The 25,647-nt window shown below is 39.0% G+C and overlaps 1 protein-coding gene across 2 annotated transcripts in view; it reads right to left on the bottom strand.

The window, feature by feature from the left end:
- Positions 1 to 21,164, bottom strand: part of LOC134677883 (synaptotagmin-7) — an 836,427-nt gene extending 815,263 nt beyond the window's left edge. For both annotated transcript variants that reach the window (XM_063536318.1, XM_063536319.1), the window contains exon 1: positions 21,055 to 21,164. The gene's annotated coding sequence lies outside the window, so the exon portion shown is untranslated. The remainder of the gene's footprint in view (positions 1 to 21,054) is intronic.
- Positions 21,165 to 25,647: the final 4,483 nt, after the last annotated feature.

The following is a 25,647-nucleotide window of genomic DNA, read 5'->3' as shown; positions in this document are numbered from 1 at the left end:
TAAAAAAGGAGAGCCAAGTTCAATACAAAAATTATGCTTGGCTGTGGGGTTCGCCGCAAAAAGAATGGAGATCTAAATGAGTGCCAAGTCCTATGCAAAATCCAAATATGTATTTATAGGAACAAAATAACATTATAAACAAGTATTAAACTCTATTTCTTTCCTTTATTGGATACCTATAACAATTGCTGTTATTTAAAAAAAAATGTGAGATCTTAAAGTAGGTTAGATTTGGCTTGGCCAGTTTTTATCAGAATTACAAAATATATATGTTGAATAACTTTATAAAATGACTGATGTAATGAAAACTGGCCAAGTCAAATCTAACCTGCTTTAAGATCTCGCATTTTTTTTAAATAACAGCAATTGTTATAGGTATCCAATAAAGCAAAGAAATAGAGTTTAATACTTGTTTATAATGTTATTTTGTTCCTATAAATACATATTTGGATTTTGCATAGGACTTGGCACTCATTTAGATCTCCATTCTTTTTGCGGCGAACCCCACAGCCAAGCATAATTTTTGTATTGAACTTGGCTCTCCTTTTTTACATTTATGTTTTTGATGGGATAATTGGATACGAAAAAGAACACCGATGTCAAACTACTGAAATTGCTTCAAAAAAACGCGAAAATCGAAGTTCGAAAATTGCAGGCATCTTTCTTATTACTTACGCCTCCATTGGAGTAAAAGAGGAAGATCCCCGCAATTTGGGGGCTTACCGCGAAAACCGAATTCGCCAATTTAAAACATCGATTTAAAATTAACAGTATTTTTTTTTATCTTGTACTCGTATAATGCAACCGAATTTCGTATAATTGCGGGCACTGGATTGTATAATCAAGATTTAGTACTGGCAGCCCTGAAAAGGTTACTGTCAAGCCCTTTTAAGGGTCCATTTATTTTCCAATTGTTTTAGAACGGTTTATTAAGGCGGCAAACAAGGATCTGGACGAGAAACATCTATCTAATACAGTAAGATCCGCTTAAGAAGATTCGGAAGCGACTGCGTCAAAGACTCGTCTTTAGCGGGAAAGCGTTATGTATTAAGGTTGACTGGTAGAGAATGCCTCATTGCATTAAGTCCGCCTTTTGTGCTGTAAGATTTTCGTATGAGCAATAAAGGTTAATCTTCTTCTACCTAGCGTTATCCCGGCCTTTGCCAGGGTCCGCTTTCCTACTTGCTTTCCTCCGCTTTACCAAGCAGTTATTTGTCTTAATCTCCACCTCACATGGCGACCCTGCCAGGACCTCACACTAATAAAAAAAAATGTTTTTTGACTTTTTTTCTTATAAAAGACGATCCTGGGCGTCGTCTCGTGCAATAAAGCAATAAAGGTTAATAAAATTAAAAATAAATAAGGGGTCATCCATTAATTACGTCACACGAATTTATAGGTTTTTTGACCCCTCCCCCCTCCTTGTCACACTTGGTCACATTTGGCAAACCCCTCCCCCTAGTGTGACGTCACATTTTTTCTACGAAATCGCCAATTGAATTAAGTAAGTACCTAAGTATTATTAATATTTTATCAAAATATTTTTCACGATATAAATATTAGTAATTTTATAACCCAAAACTGCTCAGGAAAGAAAATTAAACGAAAACCGGGCAAGTTCGAGTCGGACTCGCGCACGAAGGGTTCCGTACCACAATGCAAAAAAAAAAGCAAAAAAAAAACGGTCACCCATCCAAGTACTGACCCCTCCCGACGTTGCTTAACTTTGGTCAAAAATCACGTTTGTTGTATGGGAGCCCCATTTCAATCTTTATTTTATTCTGTTTTTAGTATTTGTTGTTATAGCGGCAACAGAAATACATCATCTGTGAAAATTTCAACTGTCTAGCTATCACGGTTCGTGAGATACAGCCTGGTGACAGACGGACGGACGGACGGACGGACGGACAGCGAAGTCTTAGTAATAGGGTTTTACCCTTTGGGTACGGAACCCTAATAAAAACGATTAATGTTTTAAAAACTTGTTATTTAAATGTATAGCGAATAAAATACTTTAAATAAATTTTCGGTTACTGATGAAGTTAAAGTGACGTCACAAAGTTTGTGTCTCCCCCCTCCCCCATGTCACAATATGTCACATTTTCTTGACCCCCTCCCTCCCCCTAAACGTGTGATGTAATTAATGGACCCCTAACCGTCAAAAATTTACGATAACATGTTGGGACCAGTGTAAAATGGCATATTACGACGGAAATCGTAATAAAGGTGATCGCATCAAGCGGGTTGTGCCTAATAATAATAACCGTACAATGATACTTAAACTTATATCCAGAATTAAGAGTAAATTATGTCTGAATAAATATTTCAAGAGGTTTGGAAACACAAAACAAATTTAACTCATGAAAAGTTTAAATTTTAAACCATAACGCGGTTATTTCATGAAAACTCCCGCTAACGTCAGTCAATTAGAAGGAGTTAAGTCTAATTCTAGATACGAGAGCCAACTCATTTCATATTCTGTATTTGGCTTATTAGGAATAGGAGGCACTGGTCCCACCGCGAGCTAGTAAGCTATGAGCTATCGGCTATAAACACGAACAAAAGATAAGCACTCCCGTCCCGTGTAAATAAAAGAGACACGGCGATATTTATAGTTACTCGCCCAGCGGTGAGCTATAAATATCGCCGTGTCTCTTTTATTAACACGGGAGTGCTTATCTTTTGTTCGTGTTTATAGCCGATAGCTCATAGCTTACTAGCTCGCGGTGGGACCAGTGCCTAAGCAGCTTTAATCACATTGTTTTGCGTTTAGGGGCATACATATACAGGGTGTTTGGTACATCGTTTGCCAAATTAAAACGGCAGATAGGTTGAGTCATTTGCTATCTTCTCAGGCCTAGAAATTTTTAATTTGGCGCACATTTTTTTCACTTTTACGCCAGTTCTTCGTAAATTTAATTTTTTTACTAGCGTAGTAGTAAAAAAAACCATGGCCAATTTTGTTTTTCTAGGCATGAGAAGATAGCAAAAGACTCAACCTATATGCCGTTTTAATTTGGCAAACGATGTACCAATAAACACCCTGTATTAGACCGCGGGCCAGGAACCGAGCTTTGCTCAGAAAACATAAAACTTAAAAATGCGCGTAGGCTTAGAGAATCTAACTAGATCGATTTTTCGCCCCCGAAAACCCCCCTATAGCAAATTTCATCGAAATCTTTAGAGCCGTTTGCGAGATCCCCGAAATATATCTAAACCTTTCGAGCAATTCTTGTTTATATATTTTGGGGATCTCGGAAACGGCTCTAACGATTTGATGAAATTTAACTAGATCTTCTCTCTGGGAAAACGTTTTTATATATTTTCCGAGCAAAGCTCGGTCTCCCAGATATTAATTAAATAAACAAGAATTGCTCGTTTATAGCACATCCCTATCGGCGCGATTCGGGAAATGAATTAGAGATTAACTAGATAAATACGATATAGTAAAGATATGTGACGTCCCACGCGTAAAGGTACCTTATGGCGTTTGGCACTAGCGCTATAATTAACGCCGCTCCAATATTATTGCGGCGCTATGCGACGTAAGGCCCAGCCGCCATAAGGTGCCTTTTGCAGTGGAACGTCACATATGTTTACTATTTCTTATCTAGTGAATCTCTAATTAATTTCCCGAATCGCGGCGCCAGCCGCCATAAGGTACATTTTGCGGTGGAACGTCACATATCTTTACTATTTCATATCTAGCGAAGCTCTAATTGATTTCCCGAATCGAGCCGTATGTCAATGGTAACAAAGCTGTTACTATATTATTTGACCGCTTTGGCCGTCACCATTTATTGACTGAGATCATAAAGTAAATATACGAGTATGTATTTAGTCAGATACTAATATCTGTTCTGTTATAGGTACCTACCTAAACTATTCAACGGGAATTTACTTAATATCCAAAGTATCCTACTAGTTAATCAACAGTTTAATAAATTTTGCAAATGTATGATGAACCCTCATGGATGTCAGCTGCCGCTACGTTGGTGGGTTGGGGAATGGCAGCCACCGAAACATGTAAAAAATTAAATACATTTTGTCATCGCTTCCCGTTTGATACTTTGTCAGAAGATAGTTTAGATGTTATTATAAATAAAATAGCCGTCAGCCGGTTGTATAGAGGTGGAAAGACCGTCAGCTATTTTCATATATAATAATTATAATAATAATTGGTTCTAGCTGGTGTATTACATAACATCAAACTTGTCTTAAAGGGCCTCTGTGCTGTTGGCTTCGGCCCCACGCATGCCTCCCAAAGGTCCGGGACCCCATGGTCCCGAGATATGGAAAGACATACAAATAATAATAATAACTAGGTAACTATTCAACGGGAATTTACTTAATATCCAAAGGACAAAAACATTCCAAACATTTTAATCAGTTTTGCAAAAGCACCCAGAACTTGGACAATTAACAAGTTTAAAACTTTAAAACAAGCAAGAATGAACTAGTTGGAGCTTACAGAGTTCCGTACAAGCTGTCCGTCGAACTTTAAGATACATCAATGAATAGATCTAGAAACGATATGGATTAGATGCATTTGACACTACATTTCTAATATATATCGTTTCTAGCTGCCGTATTCGAACTTCAAGATATTTACAAGAGACGACACGTACTAGATCCATTCTAGATACGTTATAGTTTAGATATCAACTAGTTCTCTTTTGCAGCGCAATTCAGGCAACCAATGTCACTTTTACGTTAGATAGAGTAAGATATCTATTAGATGTGAGTCGGATCTCTAAGTCATATCCTGAAGAAATCGTTCAAGGGTATCTCCAGAATCGCGCAAATGTCAAATTTGACAGGTTATTAGATCTTGAACATATCGTTATCGTATCTTGATGATGTCTAAAAGATGTCTAATAGATGTCTAGCACGCGTATTCGGGAAACGAGATAATCACAAGATCTAGAGACGATATAGAGATCAAATAGATTTACATTAGATATCGACTAGATGTGACTTGGATATCTAAGTCATAACTTGTCGAAATCGTTCAAGAGGACCTCCAGAATCGCGGAAACGTCAAATTTGACATATCTATCTTACAAATATCTTTAAATTATCCATATCGTAACTTGCTGAGGTCTAGTAGAGATCTAATTCATTTTCCGAATCGAGCCGTAGATCTATTAATTGACGTATCTTAAAGCTCGAATCGGGCCGTTAGATTGTAGGCTGTAACATACTCCATTATTTAATGTAACTGAACGAAAAGCAATCACTCAAACCTGTTAATATTTAGGTCATACTAAGCAACTTTTACTATGGGACCATCCCCGAAATCGCGAATAAATAACTGATTTGCAAGACCGAAGTGATCCCATAAGTGTTCCGTAAACAAAGTTTTGTACGGAACACTAAAAATTTACACTCCCATAGGAAATCTCAACATCAGACCAGCAAAATGTATGAAACATCCAATTTTTGTTCCGCATTTTCGGGGTTGGTCCCATAGTAAAAGTTGCTCAGTATGACCAGGCGTGGCTCACTCCGCGATTTCGTCGCTTTGCTACAGGTAGCTAAAAGTACATCCGTTCGACCCCAATTTTGAGGTTTACCATAAGCCGCGCGTGGCGCTGTCGCCAACTAGCGGCCATATCTGTGCTAATCGTGACAGACGCGTTTTGTTAGCGAGTGAGTCTTCTGTACCTAAAGCTTGAACACAGTAAAACATGGGCACATAAAGTAACAAAAATAAAAATGTTATTGAACATATTTCAAGGAAATTTTTATTGCATTTATTTACTAGACTAATAACCATTTTTACAAATATATACAATTATTAAATTTGCTTTCTATATGCCATACTGCGTGCTTTGCGTCGAATCCGGCTCATTAAGTCTTGCACAGCACTATCAGGATATCTTTTGCAAGCCCATTTCCATTTGTTTTGCAATTCAGCTGCCGATTTAACTTCTCCGCCTCCTTTTTTTAGAATCCCTTTCATAATTGACCAATATTCTTCAATCGGCCTCAGTTCAGGACAATTTGGAGGATTGCACTCTTTAGGTACCACTGCGACATCGTTATGTTTATACCACTCAACTACTGCTTTAGAGTAGTGACAGCTCGCAAGGTCTGGCCAAAATAATGGCTGTGAGCTATGACTGCGTAAAAAGGGCAGTAGACGCTTTTGCAAACATTCTTTTTTGTAGATTTCACCGTTAACTGTGCCTGTTGTTACGAATGAACGACTTCTTTTACCACAACTACAAATAGCTTGCCATAAAAGAATTTTTTTTGGAAACTTCGATCTCTTTTTTATCTTGCAATCTTCTGGGGCATCCTTACGATTCTTAGAAGTATAAAATTCTTGCCCCGGTATCTGCTTGAAGTCTGCTTTGATGTACGTTTCATCATCCAATACAACGCATCCAAATTTTGTCAAGTAATTGTCGTACAACTTTCGTGATCTCTGTTTTGCAGACAGATTTTGCTTAGCGTCGCGATTGGGTGCAGCTTGTGCTTTGAACGACTTTAATCCAGCTCTTGACTTAGTTTTCTGTACATATGACTGCGACATTTTGACCTTTTTTGCGACATCACGGGACGATAACTTCGGATTCGCTGTAAAAAGTCGCAAGACATGGGCTTCTTTTTTTTTATCCTTTGCGCCTTGCTTACCTGCACTTCCCGGCTTGCGATCTACTGTCAATCGTTCTCGGAACCTTTTTAAAACTAAACATACGGAAGATTGCGGTAATTTTAAAAGTTTTGCTAATGCCCTATAACTTAAATGAGGATTTTCAGTATGTTTGCGCAAAATAATTTCACGTTTCTTGTGTTCAGAGCTCGCCATCGTGAAAACAAATGATCAAAGTGGAATGCTGTCATAATAGTTTTTATTCAGGATATCAAATAGTTTTTATTTATAATACTAAGAAGTTTCCATATTGTATAAATAAAAATATATAAGCATTTACTTGTGCCCACATTTTACTGTGTTCAAGCTTTAGTACTATTATTTATTCTGTGTTATGACCTATACATTAACGGGTTTGAGTAATTGTTTTTCGTTCAGTTACATACTGTATTAAAGCTACGGAACCCTAAAAACTTAGGGCCCCCTTTTATCAGTGCTGTCTTAGGAAATACGCGAAGTTTCTGACCCTCGCAAACTTTTCACTGTCTTTCACAATATGGCGTCCGCCTCAATTCTCTTGATATGGGTCGGCTGTTAAATTTGCTAGAAAAACGGTATATAATTTTAAACTTTCACAGTTTTCGCAATTAATAATGGGATTTAAACTTGTAGGTATGTGTACTCGTACAAAACTTCGAGCAACACCGGCTTCCGACACATCGGGTACAAAACATAGCTAAATTCCCTTTTGGGTAGCCCTAAATTACTCAATATTCCCGGTACGTGATAGTACGTACCTAGGGACTGTCCATAAATTACGTCATCGATTTTTGACCCTCCCTTCCCACTAAAATCATCCAAAAATCATGCTTCGAATGACCCCGTTTCCTCCTACGTCATGCTATCATCATCCGATGTCCAGATAAGAGCCCCCCCCTAATTTTGAAATGATGCAATTTATGAATAGCCCCCTACCGACATTTATACTCGTATTTCGTCCTAAATATAAAAAAATAGTACAGCCCGTTTTGTACATGATATGAAAGGGAACCTAAGAGAGATTAAAATATATGAAAACCTAGTAATATTCTGTGAAGATCATCTGTTTATTGATCGTCACTGTTATGTTTAAAATCGGATCGTGTATTGAAATAGTTATTTGTTTCACTCGGGGGTTCAAGTTGTTGATTAACCGCTCGTACTAATATTGATACCCGAGCAAGCGAAAGATTCCAAAATTGACCCACGAGCGTAGCGAGTGGTTCGAAAAATGGAATCTTGAGCGTTGCGAGGGTTTCAAAGCACGAGGGTTAAACAAAATTTGCCCCCGAGTGAAACACAAAATTTTTCACCACACCAACCCGAAGCAAATATATTAAATGTAAAATATCAAACAAAATCAAACCAAATCAAATCTAAATGAATGTTATTAAATATTTACCATCCAAAATCATCATTTAAAAGTCAATTCTACCAGCAAACATAAGAAAACAGCTCAAAATTTGTATTTGATTACTTTGCCTCACATGTGGATAAAATGCAACTTTGCTATTCGTTTTCGAAGTGCAAAGTAAGCCTTTCCGAGCTGGTGTGGTGAAAATAACTTAACTATTTTAATAGATACTTGAGACCTTTGTATGCTTACGTTTTGAACACAACTGAATCGAATTCGTTCCATATTTATTTATTTTATTTAATCTTTATTGCACATAAGAGAATACACTGCACAAAAGGCGAACTTGATGCCAAAAGGCATTCTCATTAATGTTCGAATCGGGCAGCCTGTCACCTATACGTTTCCACATACTTTGCAAGAAATCGCATACCTACGTATTTTGATACATTGCCGATAAAGTACTCGATTGAATACCATGGATCGTTCAAATCCCCAACATTTGCGAAATATTGCAAGGTCAAAGGAGCCCTAATCTTTGGGTCGCAATTGTGGAACATTTCCAGTGTTGCCAACTCGGATTTTGATAAAATGCTAGACTAATGTCTAGATTATGCCAAAATTATGCTAAAGTTTTTTGAAATATACTAAAAAAAATGCTAAAATGTCACTTGATATTAGACACTTAAAACACATTCATTTTTCAAAAATGCCGCCTTTTTCTACTGACAAGAGCTGCTTGACCAACTTTATTTAGTCCGTCGACGTCCATCTGTCCACAAAAGTCAAAATTCATATGAAATTATGAACCACATAAGGCGATGGCGCATATTGTTGCCAAGTTGGTGGAAACTTGGCTTAGACTAAATTATGCTAAAAAATATTTATGCCAGATGCTAAATGGAAAATTTTGGTGCCAAAGCAAGTGAAAATATGCCAGATCTCGCATCATTTATGCCAAGTTGGCAACACTGAACATTTCCGACTCGTGGACCATTAAGTGCTCGCTGAGATTATAAGCCCTTGATAAGATAGCGTTTATTTTGGAGTTGGGGATATTTCCATTGTCCCCTCAACTGGCTGAAATCTCACGACGAGGCTTACTGGCTTAAATGGACAATCAAAACAGCAACAAATATATAATTATTATAGATACATTTATAGAACATCTTGCTCAACATTATTATCATGTTTGTGGTATTCCATTTAATGGCTACACGATGGGCCAACGCCGGCCACTCCAAGGGACGCATTTATGCGTTAGAGGGAGCAAGTGATATTGCTATCTCATTCTACCGCATGGCTGCGTCCCTTGGAGTGGCGCCGTTGGCCCATCGTGTAGAGGAGCCATAGCGTTGTCAAGCTGTGCGTACAGCAGCAGAAGTTGCTAAGCGGGCGAGGTGTTCAAAATGATCTTGTCGCGACTTTAATGTTAAGAGAATAATAGTGTGCCCAGGCCATTTTGAACACCTCGCCCGCGTAGCACTTCTTCTGCTGACTGTACCTACTTAACTGTTGAGTCGCTAACATTAAAGAGATAGTTTTCCGGAAAGAAACTTGAAGAAAGATGCAATGCAATGATGACGTTTGGCAAATGTTTTGTGATACTTACCTAAAACGTAGTGGTTATATTGTCTTTGTACCTATATAACAGAATTGATAAAATGTCAACTTTTGACTAGAGGTCACAGACAAAACATCCTCCAGACTTAGCAAGTCGCGCTACCCCCTCTGCCACGAGTGCCACGCATACGATAATTTTACTCCATGTTCGAGTCGAAAGTGTCTTTGTGTGACGTCCGTGAACGGACCAATCACGGCACGGGATTTCGCTCACCTCGTCCCGCGCACCCCCGCATTTTTGTCATCATCGGTTGCACGAAATAATTGCTCTAAACTCGGTCTAGAGGATTCCTAGTCTATGCTAAAGGTAGACCAAGAAAAGTCTGCAGCGATTTTGATAGCCCACGCAGTGCAAGAGCATAATTTTTTACATAGAAGTTTGACGTTTAAAATACCACTTGCACTCCGTGGGCTATCAAAATCTCTGCAGACATTTTTCGTCTAATGGTCTAACTCTATAACATAATGACACCATTTCATTACATAAAATAAAAACCGGGCAAGTGCGAGTCGGACTCGCGCACGAAGGGTTCCGTGCCATAATGCAAAAAAAAAACAAAAAAAAAAAAAAACGGTCACCCGTCCAAGTACTGACCACTCCCGACGTTGCTTAACTTTGGTCAAAAATCACGTTTGTTGTATGGGAGCCCCATTTAAATCTTTATTTTATTATGTTGTTAGTATTTGTTGTTATAGCGGCAACAGAAATACATCAGCTGTGAAAGTTTCAACTGTCTAGCTATCACGGTTCGTGAGAGACAGCCTGGTGACAGACGGACGGACGGACGGACGGACAGCGAAGTCTTAGTAATAGGGTCCCGTTTTACCCTTTGGGTACGGAACCCTAAAAAGGTCGTTCATCGTTGTACGTATACTTATAACCTATTGATAAAATAACAATACCTTTTATTCGCTTTCCAACCAAATACCTACAATATGGCGTAAGCATTCAATAATTCCTGTTTTGTGTTGCTAAAAGGTTACAGTAATGGCTTTTTTAATCTTCTTTGGCGAAATTTTCGACATCGTAATTCACTAATTTCGATCACAAACAAATATATGGTAAGGACTGCTCAATCACGCAAACGATGTCTGAGGGCTTAGAGCTGCCTCCCTGTCACGCTTACGTACGAATTTACAAGTGCGACAGAGCAATGCCTATGAAAAAGTCTTTTCGAATAGGAGAGATGAAAAATATCTACTTATACATATACATATATCCAACATATATCTATATGTATCTATCTATCTATATCTATCTATATATCTATCTATATACATCTATCTTCTATCTATACATATAATAAAGCTGTAGAGGGTAGAAAGTCTGTACATGGAAGATATTTGAAAAAAAGTTGGCTGGGGATACTTAGAATCGATAACAGAACACGTTCCAACAGTTTTTAGAATTTTTGTCTGTTTGTCTGTTTATCTGTTTATCTGTTTATCTGTTTGTCTGTTTATTTGAACGCGCATCACGTGAAAACGGCTGAACGGATTTTGATGCAAACTTTACTAATCTGTCGAGAAAATCTCCGGCCAGGTTATAGGCTATAAAAAAGCAACCCTTAAAAGAGGGGGTAGCCACAACACTCGCTTGATTTAAGTTTGCCCCTGAATCTTATGGCGCTACTTAGGAAGGAGGGGCAAACTTTTTTAAATATTTGCTACCACTATTGAGTACCCTGGTAAACTAACAGATGGCGCTGAATTTAATACGTAGTGACATGAATAGCCACCGAGGAAGGTTTTTGCCAAATTAACTCTAAGTTTAGATGAGGGGGTACGGACATCAACAAATTTAATTGAATAATTATGTCGATTTAATAATATACAACAAAATTAAACGACAGTAAATCAATTACCCCTCATTGCACAGTGACATCTTTTTCACGACTACCCAGAAAAGAAAGAGAGAGAGTGTATTGTGTTTTCAGCGTTCGTGTTTGTATATAGGTATATATTTATTTATCTGGGTTTCACTCTCTCTCACTCTTTTGCGGTTCGGCGTTAGGTCTTATGAGAGGCCTTCTGCCTTACGGCAAAGTTGTTGTTCTGCCTTAATTACACTTGGGCGTGGATCCAAGCTTTCCTCTTTCGCAGCTGGGCCTACTGCCTTGCTCACACGTCGCCAATTCAATTCACTTGGTCAGTTCCAAGCTCTGCTTTCTTGCATCTTTTATGCATGAAAACAACCTCGCTGAAACCCTTAAATATCGAGCCCTATGCGAAGCTAGGCTGATAGAAAATTGTCCCATCCCTTCTTTGTATGAAATCCTGGATTCGCGCCTGGTTGGGACTAAAAGTAAAATTGCGTTTTTTATATCGAAAAATTTTCGCGCTCGCTTCGCTCGCGTTTTTAATAACTTTCTAAGGTATGATAAAGGTGACATTCAGGTGGCGACTGCAGCAGCATTAGTCTGTTGCAACGTTACTGTCAATATTCGTCATAAAATGATGTGACCGATTTCCATACTCTTCTTCCTCGCGTTATCCCGGCATTTCGCCACGGCTCATGAGAGCCTGGGGTCCGCTTGTCAACTAATCCCATGATTTGACGTAGGCAACTAGTTTTTACGAAAGCGACTGCCATCTGACCTTCCAACCCAGAGGGTGACTAGGCCTTATTGGGACTAGTCCGGTTTCCTCACGATGTTTTCCTTCACCGAAAAGCGACTGGTAAATATCAAATGATATTTCGTACATAAGTTCCGAAAAACTCATTGGTACGAGCCGGGGTTTGAACCCGCGACCTCCAGATTGCAAGTCGCACGCTCTCACCGCTAGGCCACCAGCGCTTCCGAAACCGACCGATTTCCATACTAAAAGTAAAAATGTACAACTGTCTATCATATTGCGTTTTTATATCGAAAAATTTTCGCGCTCGCTTCGCTCGCGTTTTCAATCACTTTCTAACATATGATAAAGGTGACGTTCGGGTGGCGACTGCAGCAGCATTACTCTGTTACAACGTCACTGCTGCAGCACTGTCCATTTTCGTGATAAAATGATGTGACTGATTTCCATACTAAAAGTAAAAATGTACAACTGTCTATCAAATTGCGTTTTTATATCCAAAAATTTTCGCGCTCGCTTCACTCGCGTTTTCAATTACATTCTAACCCAAGATATGATAAAGGTGACATTCGGGTGGCGACTGCAGCAGCATTAGGTACTCTGTTGCAACATTACTGATGCGGCACTGTCAATTTTCGAGATAAAATGATGTAACTGATTTCCATTCTCAGCTGTAATGCGGCAATGAACTTCACTCAATTTACCAAAAAAAAAAGTAATCTTAATGACCCTAGGGAGAGGGGGCACCATGGTCTAGAAATGCTTATGTCATCAAAATATCTTAATCCGGCACTGCTTCGGACTTAACCCGACGTACGTGTCGCGCTGTACGCGTTCCAAAGCCGGGCGCCTTCGGCGCCCTCATACTAAAAGAATCTGGCGTAGCCCGACAACGTGGCGCGCTGCACGCGGTCCAAAGCCATTCGACTTCGACTTTCTCATACTAAAAGAGACGTACGTGACACGCTGTATGGTAACCAAAGCCGGGCGCATTCGGCGCCCTTATACTCAAAGAGTCGGGCGTAGACCGACGTACTTGACACACTGTGCGTGTTCCAAAGCCGGGCGCCTTCGGCGCCCTCATACTCAAAGCGTCGGGAGTAGACCGACGTACGTGACACGCCGTACGCGTTCCGAAGACGGGCGCTTCCGGCGCCCTCATACTCAGAGCGTCGGGCGTAACGTACGCGTTTCAAAGCTGGGCGTCTTCGGCGCCCTCATACTAAAAGAGCCGGGCGTAGACCGACGTACGTGACACGCTGTACGCTTGCCAAAGTTGGGCCCCGAAGGCACCCTCATACTCAGGGCTACGCCCGACGCACGTGGCACGCTGTACGCGTTCCAAAGCCGGGCGCCTTCGGAGCCCTCATACTAAAAGTGTCGGGCGTAGACCGACGTACGTAATACGCTGTACGCGTTCCAAAGCCGGGCGCCTCCCTCATACTCAAAGCGTCGGGCGTAACCCGACGTACGTGACACGCTGTACGCTAGCCAAAGATGGGAGCCGAAGGCACCCTCATACTCAAAGCATCGGGCTAAGCCCTACGCACGTGGCGCGCTGAATGCGGTCCAAAGCTAGGCGACTTCGACTTTCTCATACTAAAAGAGTCGGGCGTAGTCGGAATACTACAAATCGTGCTCTAAAAAGTATGAAACAATAAGATAGAATTATTTTAGGAAATTATCATGCAGGAAATTATAAATGTTATAATTTTTTGAATAATAAAATACAGCGTAATGTAATTTACTATTTTTTATATATTTAGCAGCTTACCGACACAAACCGAATTCCACGCGGGCGGAGCCGCGGGCACAGCTAGTATATACATAAATGCGAGAAAATGCGGCCAGCCTTCTGGGCACCCTGCCCGTTGACGGCGACTTAGGCCAAATTTTTTACCTTTAGGTAGGTTTAGTAATTAGTATTAAGGATTATTATGTAGGTTTTGTTTATTTTAATGTTATGTCTTATTAAATGTCTTAATAAATAAATAGCCAATATACATAAAAATATCTACATATAAATATATACGTATAGTAGGATATAGGAACACCTATCTTGTAGGATATTAAATATTTTATTTTTATGCCGTTTAGTACAGCTTTTATGTCTACCTACCGTTCTCCAATTCTCCTCAATTGCTCAAAGGTTAACTGGAAGAGATCCCTGAAAGGGATAAGTTCGCCTTTGTACAAATGATGTGTGTTCTTTCATTTTTTATGTTTCTTTTTGTAGAATAAAGTATTTTACTACTACTAAATAAAATAATAAACACCACGCAATTTCCAGAATGGCGTTGTGCCTGTGAACGTGTTCTTCTTCTTCTTGATCGGGTCACTCTTGACAGAGCGGTCGTGGTCATCATTGGAAGTCTCCCTTTGTGACACGTTTGACGGTTGGCCTCCACTCCTCCCTGACGGCTGCGCGTTTAGCGCATTCGTGCAAGGGGCCGTCCATTGCTGCCTTTATATGGTCCGTCCACCTCATGGGCGACCTTCCTAGCGCTCGGGTACCTTCTACTCTGCCCTGCACAACCAGCCGCTCTATGGATACACCTCCACGTCGAGAAACGTGTCCAAAGAAGGTGAGGATGCGAGCTTGAACGATGGAGGATAGACGCTGCTTGATGCCGAGCTCTTGGAGTATGGAGACGTTGGTGCGGTGTTCGGTCCACGATACCCCAAGCATTCTTCGTGAACGTGTTAAAGAATACGATATGAAACACCAATATGTATGAAGATGGCAGTCTTTCTTATTTATTAATCCCTGACCAAGGCTAATGGCGTCGCGGACCATTAGCTATATTTTTACTCCCGGGATTGTATCAATTGTTTAAAGTTGTTTTAAGTTACAAGTTCGATTAAAATCAAATAAAGGCTATTGATCGGTTTATACAATAGCATGTTAACAGAACAAAATAAGGAAAATTAATTTTAAGGCCCATTAATACGGGTCAAACACTATCATGAATATTGACATTACTTTTAAGTAATTTTTTTTATTATTTTTTATTTAATTATTTATTATACTAGAAGTTACAACTTTATTGTTACATACAATGCTCCACAAAACTACATTTAGTTTGACTGTGGAGTCTCAGTATACTATATACTATACTTAATTAAATTTAAAAATTAGAATAGGTTTACATTCGTAGTTGAAATAGGTAGGTATATCATGAATACACTATAGGGTAACACATCCCCTATAGAGTATTCAGGAGATACCTTTTTAGACTGATTTTAAATCTATTTATTTTGGGCTCTTTTACTATATCCGTGGGCAAAGTGTTCAGTAAATAGGGTAAACGTTTCTTTAGTGTCCTATCGCCATAATAATTATACACCCTAGGTACTTCATATTTGCCCGCAGTTAGTGCTCTGGTATTATGACTATGATTGACTAGATCCCTGTGTTCCTGGCTGCCATGACTGTTTACAGCTAACATATATTTGAGTTTTAATCCCACTGGTAAAATTTTACATACTTTAAATAATTGTCTATAGTCAGATTTGCAACTGTGTTTTATCTTTTTATTAACTAGTAACTTTAGAAAACGAATTTGTAACATTTCTAATTTATCTATGTTAATTTTAGACGTGAGGCCATAGCAGTCAAGACCGTAACTAATAATAGACTCTACTAAAGAAGTATAAATACATTTCAACGTGCTAACAGGAACTTTAAAACTAAGATGGTAAAATATGCTTAAAAGTATTCTTAATTTATTACTAATGTAATCTACATGAGTCGTCCAGGAGAAATTTTCGTCGATTTTCATGCCAAGATATGTAAAACTATTAACTCTTTCTATGGGCTGACATTTACAAGTTCCGGAGTTATTAATACTATGAAAACATTGGAAACTATGAGTGAAAATGGATGGGATATCATTTTTAGGTACCAAATATGGAGAATGAATTATCATGAGTTTTGTCTTATCGGCATTTAGTACGATTCCATTATCGTGTGACCACTTGACAACGGCATCGACGTCCTCCTGTACGAGCTTGCAGGTCTGCTCTAGGTCGGAGCCAGCGCGCAGCGTGCACAGGTCGTCCGCGAACATGTGCGCGGAGCAGTGGCGCAGCACGCCGCACAGGCTGTTCACGTGCATCAGGTAACAGAGGGGCCCGCAGCCCGAGCCCTGCGGCACTCCGCAGCGGACGGCCTGCTCGTCACTGAGCGCCGACCCGACCTTCACGCGGAAGGACCGCGCGGTGAGGTAGTCACGGAACCATTGGTTCAGTGGCCGCCCCACCCCGCACTCCTCCATGGCTTTCAGCAAAGTATGGGTCTCTAGGGTGTCAAAAGCCTTTTTAAAATCAAAAAAGATAGCTACCACAAACTGTTTATCTGCTAAATTATTGTTAATCTCATCTGTAAAGGCAGATAATAGTGTGTTCGTACTTTTCTGTTTTTGAAATCCATGCTGGCGACTATTTAGAATATGATTAGTTTGTAGGTAATGTGATATTCGGTCGGTAATACATTTCTCTATTATTTTGTCAACACTAGATAGTAAAGATATGGGTCTGAAATTAGAATAATTTTTAAAACAACCTTTCTTATGGATTGGACGCACTATTGCCTGTTTGAGTTTAGTAGGAAATTTTTGTTGAGTTAATTAGTTTGGCTAGAATCGGCCTTATTTTATCTGCAACTGTTTTTAGGTCAGACATGCGTATGAGATCGCTTCCTGGTGATTTATTACTGTTCATGTTTCTTATTACTCGATTAACGTAATCACTGGATACTGGTTGCCATCGCATACACATGTCAGACTCATGTACATAGTTTTCCCTAGTCATCCATATGTCGTTGCACGAGTGTTTTATATTTATTGTCTATTTCTGTAGTAAAAGAGGTTGCAAATTTATCACATATATGTTTTTCATTACTTTCATCCATATTTGACAATATCTTAGTATCTAATGACTGTTTTTCCTTTCCCATCATAATATTAATCCTATCCCATAATGTCATGATTAATTATAGTGTAGTGCTTGGAATGAAGGAATGACGGTAAGTTATGATGAAGTAAGTTTATACTCGTACTGCCGTATTCGAACTTCAAGATATTCACAAGAGACGACACGTACTAGATCCATTCTAGATACGTTATAATTTAGATATCAACTAGTTCTCTTTTGCAGCGCAATTCGGGCAACCAATGTCACTTTTACGTTAGATAGCGTACCTATTCGATGTGAAGTAGATCTCTAAGTCATATCCTGTGGAAATCGTTCAAGGGTATCTCCAGAATCGCGCAAATGTCAAATTTGACAGGTTAGATCTTAAACATATCGTTATCGTATCTTGGTGATGTCTAAAAGATGTCTAATAGATGTCTATTTCATAATCCGAATCGGGCCCCTAATGTGGCTTACGGCGCGATTCGGGAAATGAATCAGAGATACACTAGATATGAAATAGTAAAGATATGTTGCGTTCCACGGCAAAAGGTACCATTGCCCCGGCTGCATATTAGAGCGTTAACACATTCACTGCCCCCAACGCACATGTTCGTTCACCGTCATACAAGTTTGTTCCTAGGCCACGCCCCCTGGCAGTGAATGCCTTAATAATAGCGTAAGCGCCAGCCGCCATAAAGTACCTTTTGCCGTGGGACGTCCCATATCTTTACTATTTCATATCTAGTGATTCTCTAAATCAGCGGTCGGCAACCTTTTAGCAGCCAAGGGCCACATAAAGGGGCCCACTGATTAACAGTCCGCCGGACGGTATCGGCCTGTCAGTTAGAACTAAATTTTGACAGTTCCGAACAACTGACTGGCCGATGCCGTCCGGCGGACTGTTAATCAGTGGGCCCCTTTACAGTTAACGAAGTGGACGCGGGCCGCACTTTGTTAATATTTATGACTTTATCAGACATTGTCATTTGTCAATACCTATTACATACTAAATAGCCAGGGAGGCTCGCGGGCCGCAAGTGAGAGGTTGGCGGGCAGCATATGGCCCGCGGGCCGCTGTTTGCCGACCGCTGCTCTAAATCATTACCCGAAACGCGCCGTTAGTATTGGAGTAAAGTCAATGGAAAGATATATTATAAATATTGATTCGCACAAATGAGAGTGTTGCAACGATACATTGCTAACTATTCCCGAGGACAATGGATTTAGAATTTAGATGATCGACCAAATACCGCAATGTAACGAAAATCGCATGCAAGCTCTTGAAACGTCTAAATGGGGCTTTATACGCGTATTGTTTTTAGGGTTCCGTACCCAAAGGGTAAAAACGGGACCCTATTACCTAAGACTCAGCTGTCCTTCTGTCTGTATCTCTGTACCAGGCTGTTACTCATAACCTATTAGCTCACTCCCCTCTGCCTCGCCTGGCTCGCCTATACAACAAGCATGCTAACATTGTCCCCTCATTGGATGTGTTTCACGACAGTGAAGCCTCATTTAAAAACAAATTATTATCTGCTGGCAACCTCAGCTAGCTCGTCTAACTCACCTTAGTTAAGTTGTGTGGAAAAATTATTGTTAATATTGAGTTGTTAATTAGCAATATTTTGTAGGGACTTATTCTAATTATTGTAACTTATACTTAGTTAGTCTTTTTCTTGAGTGTTAACTTAAATGTGTAAATTAAACATTATAATACTTAATGCATGCTGTGATTGCCTGTAAGTGGGGGAGCAATAATAAATGTGCCCTCTTAGTATGTTACTTATATTTAGTATGTAAATTGTATCTTCTGTTGGTGATCCGAATAAACAAATAAACAAATAAATAAATAAATAAACAAACCGAGATAGTTAGACAGTTGAAATTTTCACAGATGATATATTTCTGCTGTCGCTGTAACAACGAATACTAAAACCAAAATAAAATAGATGTTTAAGTGTGGCTCCCATACAACAAACGTGATTTTTTTTTGCGGTATTTGCGTAATGGTATGAAACTCTTCGTGCGCGAGTCCGACTCGCACTTGACCGGTTTTTTTATAAAACATGTGTTTGTTTTCTTTCTTAATGGCTTAATAAAAAGCCTTCACAATATAAGGAAAATGATCGAATTGCGTGATAACACCAATATACTGAAACTGCCGACAGATATGTTGTGTTTGCCTGTTTGGTATAGTTTGTAGATTTCTAATAGGCCCCGACGGCTAATCCTTTGTCTATTGTTAAGTAAAACCGTCTTTGTCTATTAGCCATCAGGGCCTATTAGAAATCTACAAACTATAGCACATTTATAATGTTTTGATATGGTACCTACATATGTAGTAGTATATATGTATATGTAGTTCGCTGATTTTACGGTAGTATAAAATAAGATAGGTACAAAAACAAAGAAAACAGGAAATACCGACTTCTAATTAAGCAAGTTAATTAAAAAACCGGCCAAGTGCGAGTCGGACTCACGCACGACTCCGTACCATTACCTACGCAAAAAACGGCAAAAAAATCACGTTCCGTAAAGTCGGGTTACTTTAGCCCTGGAGGGTAACTTTGTCCATTGAGATTTACTCGGTCCAGGTTATATTATTGCACTATAATTATGGAAATATGACATGAGGTTGGTTTAGCTGACCTTTGTTTTTATGTGGGTAAAGTTACCCTTCAACCCTCCATTGGTTCAAAGTAACCCGAGTTTACGGTTTGTTGTATGGGAGCCCCACTTTAATATTTATAGTATTTGTTGTTATAGCGGCAACAGAAATACATCATCTGTGAAAATTTCAACTGTCTATCACGGTTCTTGAGTTACAGCCTGGTGACAGATAGACTGACAGCAGAGTCTTAGTAATAGGATCCCGTTTTTACCCTTTGGGTACGGAACCCTAAAATCCATGAGACGCATGAAAAAATATTCAAGACGACGAGTAAATTAAAGTATGTGCCAAAGTTATAATTAAGTACCTGTGTTCTAATTATTCATACAAAATTGGAAAGTAATAATTAAAGGAGAGGCTTGACTTTGGATAAAATATCAGCAAAAGTTCAGCCTAAAGTCAATGTTGGAAAGACCGTCTATCAGGCTTGATCGTCTACGTGCTCTTTCGTCGCTTCTAACTCTTGCGTTTGTATTTTGTACATACATGTAGATACAGCCTTTTGCAATCATGGACCTAGAATATTAATTCTATGTTTGCAATAATATGTTACACAACGAAGGCCGCAAAAATATCTGACACGATCTTATTAATAGAGCCATTACCCATTACAGCGTTTCACATATTTTTTCGGCGTTCGGAGAGTAACATATTATTATCCTGTGTTCAACGCCTGTATTCCCGCTTGAAAGACAGGACTCTATCGAGATCTTAAGAAGAGTTTTGGGCCTCTTGCCCAAAAGGTGGGAGGATGTTGCGAACTCTTTAGATTTTTGATAGATATTTAAATTTGTATTTTTTTATGATTCTTGACAATATGTCACTCTAAAATAAATGGCTAAACGTTTCGTGCATATTTTATTTCGGGCTATATTTTATCTCATTTACTACAATTATATTAGGTGACTATACATGTATACTGTCGGGCCTCCGATGGTGAATGAAACGCATAAACCTTTAGCTGTACAGTCTGCTTCTTCTTCCAACAATATAGTGGCAACAGAAATACATCATCTGTGAAAATTTCAACTGTCTGGCTATCACGGTTCATGAGATACAGCCTGGTGACAGACAGACGGACAGCGGAGTCTTAGTAAAGTAATATTGTCCCGTTTTTACCCTTTGGGTGCGGAACCCTAAAAGAGACAAAGCAACATGTTCATAATAGAGTCTGTAGAGTTTTTTCGCCTGCTAGAATGAACTTTTACCATTAGTTTCAGTAAAAAGTTTCACAAACCCGTTTTAGCCACTTTTTTATATTAAAAAACTCACCTGTTCACTGCTAATCCATCAAACTCGTACAACTCGTACAACAACACAACACAACACAACACAACACCCCACTACACTTGTGTTGTTTACTGTGTTAACCGAAACACTTGTGTGTGAACGTGTGAACGCGACCGCTCGGCGTAGCGGCAGGACCCGTACTGAAGGACTTGAAACAAGCTTAGTTTAGTTTCGTTCGACTAAATTTGGGAGCTAAGTACATTTTAATTAATATTATTGATTTGTTTTATACGTATTTAGAAAGACTACTGTGAAATAGGTTACAACAAAAACATATATGTGATTTGAGAGCCAAGTTCAATATTAAGAATATGTGTCGTTGTTGACTCGCCGACAAAAGAATTGAGAATATGGGTGCCAAGCTCTGTGCTGTGTAGAAAATCCTGAAATTATAAAGGATTTAACTTGGCAAATTTTTACCAACAAACTACATTTTAGAAAAGTAACACCTAGATAAATCTAATAGCCTATACGTAAAAACTAACCAAGACAAATCCTTTATAATTTCAGGATTTTCTGACGTGCCATATTTCATGTGTGTACGTTAAGTAGGTTTCAAGTTGTAAAGGGGTCAAAAGTAGCTCGAAATGGTTCGTGTAAGACACGAACCATTTGGACACACGGATGGACACACGGTTGCTGCGTCGGCAGTTTTTTTTCTTTGAACTTGGCTGGACACGCTACCGCGTGTCTAGATCATTTGAGAAAAGAAACGAAGGCTTTGTTTAGGCGTAAACCACGTTAGTACCTACTATATTTTGTTAGTATGATTAGTAGCAGGTCTCTACTGTTTCCCATAAAGTTTTATGTCATAATGTATTGTTTGTCCGCATTTTCGTTAGTCATAATTTGTTTTTTTTGCCCACAGGAGAGAAAACTGCACATTTCACGCGAACACACAATTTTTCTCTCCTGTGGGCCAGTTATTAGCTTGTGGGCATGTAAGTAATGATTTTATCATATTTATCCAAATAAAAGGAGTAACTTTTCCTGTTGATAAGGGTTAAATATGAAAATTAACCATAAGAGCCCTTAGCTTTTGTATATGTCTACAGGAAAGACGCGAACACAGTTTTGTGTTTGACCCAGTCGTCGTATTGTTTTATTAACACATTCATTCACTAAGTGCTACGGGTTGCGCTCGTAGCGCGTAGCCACGGTTTCGCCGTATGTAGCGCGTAGTCGCTACGAACAGTGTATCCGAGAGTCGGGTTCTTTGCGCTAAATGTGTTAAAATTGTCATCAAACTGTAACAGCCTGCCGCCACGCCTACTCGCAAAACAAACTTATTATAAAAGGAAATATTTCTACCGCTTTACGAAGTATAAACAGAGACTAAACTTCATACGATTTTAATAGTAAATAGGACTTTTTTCTTCTAAATGAAGACTCGGAATGCTATAACACAGGGGTAAAGCTTTGATTAAATTTGCTGAGATTGTTATTATCATTGTTTAGTGGTTTTTCTTATTTCCTTATTACTCGCTTATCTTATTCAAGCTTTTTATTAACTTGCAATGTACCTAACAATGTATGTTTGTAAGGATCAAATCTTGCAAGTTAAATTTGACCCACTTCCCAATAATGGTGACAATGCAATATTATGGTACCATCGAGCTAATCTGATGACGGAGAGACGAGGTGGCCATAGGAACTCTGTGATAAAACAACGCAACCTAATTGTGTTTGGGGTTTTTAGAATTGTCTCGATGAGTATTAGTTGCCTGTGGAAAAAGTACAGTCAGCGATAAAAGCTTGTACCAAAAATATATTTTTAGCCATAAACTTATTATAACATAAGCGTGAGATAAAACTTTCATAACATTTTATAGGTAACTAATGGTTCTATGAGCCCTCAAGTATAAAACGACCCCTAAAATGATGATGATTGTCCTAATTACCATTTTATTTATTTATTGAAATCATGAATTACATAATAACATTACAGGTGCACATTTCTCGAACGATAATAGACTAATATTATTAACTCCTTTATTCATCATTCTTCTTATGCTAGGTTTTTATAATATGAATATAAAAGTAATATATAAAAACACTTACAAAACAATAAAAAATACATATTATTAATATTATTAGTCCACAACTGTCAAATCGTATGGCAGTCAAATAGTAATCGTAATCGTATGACAGAACACTAATAATATTAGACTAATATCGTTCCAGGAATGGGCCCCAGTTTACAAACTAATTAGAACTAGCCTAAATCTACGTATCTATCTTGATCTATAGCACCCTCTCCCATTCGAAATTTCATTCAAATAATAGGTACGACTAGTTCTGTTACAGAATAAATAATAGTACTAGGTACAGAAGACTCACTCTCTAACAAAATGCGTCTGTTACGATCAGGACAGATATGGCCGCTAGGTGGCGACAGCGCCACGGGCGGCTTATGGCAAACCCCAAAATTGGGGTCGAACGGATGTACTTTTAGCTACCTGTTGCAAAGCGACGAAATCGCGGAGTGAGACACGCCTGGTTCTGTACAATCACCTGCAATAATATGTTACACTTCGAAGGCCGCAAAAATATGTGACACGCTCTTATGGCTTTACAAATAAGATTGTCAGATATTTTTGCGTCCTTCGTTGTGTAACAAATTATTGCAGGTGACTGTACATGTCAGTGTCAAAAGTGACATTTTTGTTTGAAGAAACGTCATCTTTGACACTGACTTATCTAAAGTTCTAATCGGGCCGTTACGCAAGAACGGACTTTAGGGGTTGTGCACAAATCACGCGAGATGTTTTCGGCTACTTTTTGACCCCCCCTCCCCCTTGGTGATATTTGGTAAGGTTTTTGGCTACTCCCCCCATACAATCTCACGTGTATGTTTTTGAAATTTATTATTTCGACCTAATTTTAAGATAAATAGTATTTTATATAGAAAATCTTGTTTATATTTCTATTTTCGGTAAATGGACTCGCTATTTTGAAGTGCAGAGTGAAGATTTATGTTAGAAAAAGTATCATATGGTAGTTCGTTTTTTCGTAGTTTCGTTCACTGTAGAAAAATACACGTGAGGTTTCCTTATACCCCCCTCCCCCAACGTGTTATATCGTGATATTTTCGTGCCCCCCTCCCCCTATAGAACCTCGCGTGATTTGTGCACAAGCCCTTATCAGTAACAATAACGAATGTCCAACAAAAACCTTTATTGTATGTGTATCCTCCTTTACAAACATAACGCGACCCTCTAGTTTGGACATTTATTGAGCGATCTTGACACTGGCCGCTATTCGTTAGTTATATAACGGATCGATCTGGGACACAAAGAAGGACCTTCGGTCGCCACAATGGAGGTACCTATATCCGTGGGTCCGTAGGAGAAAAGTAGTTACAGGGTGGGTATAAATAGCTAAGTTTATGATAGATGCCGCCAGCATCCTTGGCACAATGCCTCAAGGGCCTATTTTAGATTTAAGCTAGTTATAAATTTCGTGTACCTAGTAGTACCACTATATACAGGGTGGAAAGATAAGTCGGGCCCTGGAGGGAAACTACCTTAAATCCTTAAGCTGGCTCATTTTACTTGAAGGAGACAGTCCTTTATTTTTTAAAATAAAACAAAACTGCATTCAAAGATTTTTCTTTTTTTCTTCAATTTTGCTGGTCTAAAAAAATCTTGAGTACTAAATATTAGATTTTATGGACATTTTGTCTGACAGACGAGTGTAAGACCTTGTTTCCTGGAGAAATGTTATCATTAACATTAACTGTATCGACTAGTGTAATAAAATTGCGAGAGTTTATTTTTTGCAATTTTTAGGCGGTTCGAGTCCCGGGCGAGGCAAGCGAGTTTTAGAAAATCTGTGAATGCAGTTTTGTTTCTTTTTAAAAATAAAGGAATGTCTCCTTTAAGTAAAATGAGCCAGCTTAAGGATTTAAGGTAGTTTCCCTCCAGGGCCCAACTTATCTTTCCACACTGTATATACTTTTTCGAATAAAGTAATAATAATTTGAATTTTTGCTAAATTGCACTACATCTGTAGTCGTAATTGTACAAATGCAAGCCCTGTAGGTAAAGAATATCCGCATCCTAATATACAAATATGTAACGTATAGCTTTGTTACGGAGCCCACCAGGGATATGAAACTCTGTTATGAAAGTTTTGGAAACTTATCGGGCTAAGGGCCCCCCCACATCTGGCGTCTTTCGAGCGTCGGCGTCTGTCGGCGTCGGTCCAGCGCTATGGAAAATTACGTCGCTGCGCAGTTGCGTCGACGCTGCGTCGACGTTACGTCGACGTCGGCCATAGAATTGTAGACGCCGACGCTCGAAAGACGCCAGATGTGGGGGGCCCTAACCAGGCTACTAGGTTCTATAAATAAAATAACAAAACATGAGAACTAAGAATTCACTGTAAGTATAATAGATACACCATAGAAATATGATTATATAAGTACCTTGTTTTAGCCTGCCAGTTCGCTATTATCAATACTATGATATAACACTTGATTTTAGAAATCGGACAGTGCTGCTCTCTATAGCGGCAGAACATTGCAGTAATACCCCCTTTATAGTGTACAAATAAAAAATGCTGAAACTCACT

This window comes from Cydia fagiglandana, chromosome 27 (genome assembly GCF_963556715.1).
Source record: "Cydia fagiglandana chromosome 27, ilCydFagi1.1, whole genome shotgun sequence".
Taxonomy (NCBI): Eukaryota; Metazoa; Arthropoda; class Insecta; order Lepidoptera; family Tortricidae; genus Cydia; species Cydia fagiglandana.
This window is presented reverse-complemented; position numbering and strand designations above follow the sequence as displayed.